General features: G+C 38.5%; 1 long non-coding RNA gene across 1 annotated transcript; it reads left to right on the top strand.

Annotated features, from left to right (window-relative positions):
• The first annotated feature begins 202 nt into the window (after positions 1 to 202).
• LOC142168779 (uncharacterized) lies at positions 203 to 3,068 on the top strand. Its single transcript, XR_012698838.1, has 2 exons — positions 203 to 1,592; positions 1,832 to 3,068. It is a non-coding gene; the product is annotated as an uncharacterized LOC142168779 (long non-coding RNA).
• The last annotated feature ends 338 nt before the right edge of the window (positions 3,069 to 3,406 follow it).

Consider the following 3,406-nt stretch of genomic DNA (forward strand, 5'->3'; position numbering starts at 1 on the left):
ACCATAAATCCTGATTTCGAGGTCGTTTACTCAAAATGTTGACTCTAGTCAAACTTGGCCATAAAAAGCCACTATTAAGGAACTAAGTGTTCCGATTTCAATCCAACCCCTTCCAAACCTAAACCAACCATCCCCACAAGTCATAAAATAGTAAAAGTACATACAGGGAGTCTTAATTAGGGAACGAGGATCTAAAAAGAAACATAACCGATCGGGTCGCTACAACCTTAGGCAAAAAATAGCTAGCCGATTATTGTTAAGTAAAGTGTCTTAGTCCTCTCATCCCCAATTTCGAGTCTAGCTTTCCATCCCCTTCTTTGGTTTTCTCCTATCTTACTTAGCTTCTTCATTTGCATTTTAATTAATGTTGTTCTACTTCTTTGAGCTGAAATCGTTGGTTACTACCATCAATATAATCTATATAGAGTTGTTACGTTGGTGCTATTATCTATCAAACTCCAATGGAAGAGGTGGTACTAGATCGATTTAACAGCATCAACAACCTAGAGAGCTGAACTTTTCGAGCTGAGCAATACTTCACCAACCTTGGCTTCTCCGAGAAGAACTGGCTAACTCTTCCTTCCTTCTACCTTGATGGTAAAGCTCCTACTTGGTTCAATTGCTTGTTTCAGAATAAACAATTTTTAGATTGGGCGCATTTCAATGCTCAGCATTTTCGACAGCAAAATGTAACATATCTGGTAAGGCATCTTAGTTGATTCCTCACAGGTTACTTTTAACTACATTAATATTGTGCCTATAGTGTCATAATTAGCTGTGGTGTCTCCCTTTCCCCCTTCAAGCCTTCTTTCGGAGTCATCAACATTTGAATTGGCTTATGAAAATGGAAACTCGAAGGAGGACCATATGTTCGATAAATTGCCACTGTAGTATGAAACTGTAGATTCATTGACATTGATTACATTAAATAATACTGAGACTGAAAATCCTGAAGATATAAAAGCACCTCAAATGGGTAATGCAAAATTTGTAGAGGTAGTGGAATTGGTACAAGAACCTTCTGCCACTATTGATGATCAGGTATTCCATAACATTTCACACGCCGCAGTAAGATCCAGCATTCATGAGCTTAATGCTATTGTCCATGAGGGAGACAACTCTGTTACTACAGTATCCAAGATGTACGATGATAGCTTCTTCCCAAATGGCGGCTTCAAAACCAAGGTACATAGTGAGGTGTTTGATGAAACGACCAAATCTAATACTGGGGAGGAAGAAAATTCACGAGATACTACTGTAGCTTAGGTGTTTGACAAATCTCGTCAACGGGATACATAAGATCTTCTGGTTTTTTACTAGCCAAGGAATTGTGCTGTCGAATGCGAGTGTGAGATTTGGTATAATAGAATTTTCATTTGATGGTACACTATGGTTTGGCATAATTACAAGTTTGCTTAACTTCTCTTGAAGATATTGATGGGGTTAATCAAAGTTAGGTGTAACTTTACCTTGACTTTGGCTCACACAGATGCAATTGGGTTAATACTGGACAGGAACACAATCTTCCAGGATTCTTGTTGTCTAAATCAAGAGAGTGTGCTCGGGAGTAGAAAATACAAAGAGGGCTCCAGGTATTAGCTGAAAGTTACTCCATAGTGACTGCATTTGTTCTACATGCTTAAACTAAGAGACTTCACTTTATTTTGTTATGTGGATTGTTGTGACTATTTCTCATACCCATCATTGTCTGTTTAAAGCTCCAGAACTGCTTGCAAAGGATAATAATAGAATTCTTATTCCATACAATACACTATTTAATTTGGAAACTGAAGGTACCTTGGCGTTTGATTTGCCTATGATGAAACTGCAGAGCTTTCAATGAATACCAATTTATTGTGAGCTAGAAGCATCCACATGTTGCTTCCTTGCTTCAGATCCAAGAGTTCAACAGAGCTTATGGCGGGACAATTGTAAATAATTGTGTAGATGAATACTTTAGTGACTATAATGAGACAATTGGTGGGGAATGAAATTTGTAGATGAATACTCCATGAGGGGCATTCTCTCAAGTATGAGGCTCATGTGGCATTCCAGAAACTCAATTCGCCACAAGGATACTGATCCATTACTTTTTCTCAGACACAAGGAGTTAGTTTTATTGGCTTTGGCAGGGGAAGAATATTTGCCATTCATGGGTATGCATTCGATACTGGTGAGGCTTTAAAGATGCATCGGTCAAGTAATCACTCGGTTTTATATGATAAAGCAGAAAGCTATGAGGGCATAGTGGCAGTTTGCTTTTATTTCATTAACCCGGACATTACTACTTGACATCATGCTTTTGATCCAAGTGGAGTTCACCAAGAAATGAAATGCTCTATCTTTCTGGACAATGATTATCATAAAGCCACACAGCTACAATGTAATGCAATTGGCAGTGCCCAACATGCTCTTTTGTCTGGATATTTGCTGATGGTCAAGCTTCAATGCAACATTGTGATGAGTTCCCTATGCTTTCACGTACAACGAAAGTGAAGTGCCTAAGTGATGATGGCTACTGGATCACTTTGTATCTATTGGATGTTCCACTTTCTCATGGTTGGATAGTTGTAGATCATGATCGTGCCACAGCATTTGACTTAATATCTGACACTACACTGATGGTCACGAAAGATTACATATGGGAATCCTTTTCAATGGTGCAAGCCAACACAAATTCTCATGTTCTCCTATTAGAATTTCCTATATTGAACCTTGAGGACAAGTTTCTTATTGAGGTCTGGGGTATTGTTATGATCGTAGTTAACATTTGGGAGGGCATGTATGGAAACTTAGAAACTTAGTTGTGGGAACAAGTTTAGGAACATGTGAGGTATGCAGAATTAATAAATATCAGTACCTTAGGCTAAAAATAGCTAGCCGATTATTGTTAAGTAAAGTGTCTTGGACCTCTCATCCCCAATTCCGAGTCTAGCTTCTCATCCCCTTCTTTGGTTCTCTTCTATGTTAGTTTCTTCATTTGCATTTTCATTAATGTTATTCTACTTCTTTGAGATGTAATCGTTAGTTACTACCATCAATAGAATCTATATTTTGGAGTTGTTACATTGGTGCTATCGTCTATCAGACTCCAATGGCAGAGGTAGTACTAGATCAATTTAACGGCATCAGCAACCGAGAGAGCTAGATTTTTCGAGCTGAGCGGTACTTCACCTACCTTGGCTTCTCCGGGAAGGACTGGCTACCTCTTCCTTCCTTCTACCTTGATGGTAAACCCCCTACTTGGTTCAATTAGTTGTTTCAGAACAAGCAATTTTTTGATTGGGTGCATTTCAAAGAGAAATTTGCTCAGCATTTTCGACAGCAAAAAAGAAACATACCCGGTGAGGCGTCTCGTTGATTCTTCACAGGTTAGTTTTAACTACATTAATATTGCACCTATAGT

Source organism: Nicotiana tabacum, chromosome 14 (genome assembly GCF_000715075.1).
Source record: "Nicotiana tabacum cultivar K326 chromosome 14, ASM71507v2, whole genome shotgun sequence".
Lineage (NCBI taxonomy): Eukaryota > Viridiplantae > Streptophyta > Magnoliopsida > Solanales > Solanaceae > Nicotiana > Nicotiana tabacum.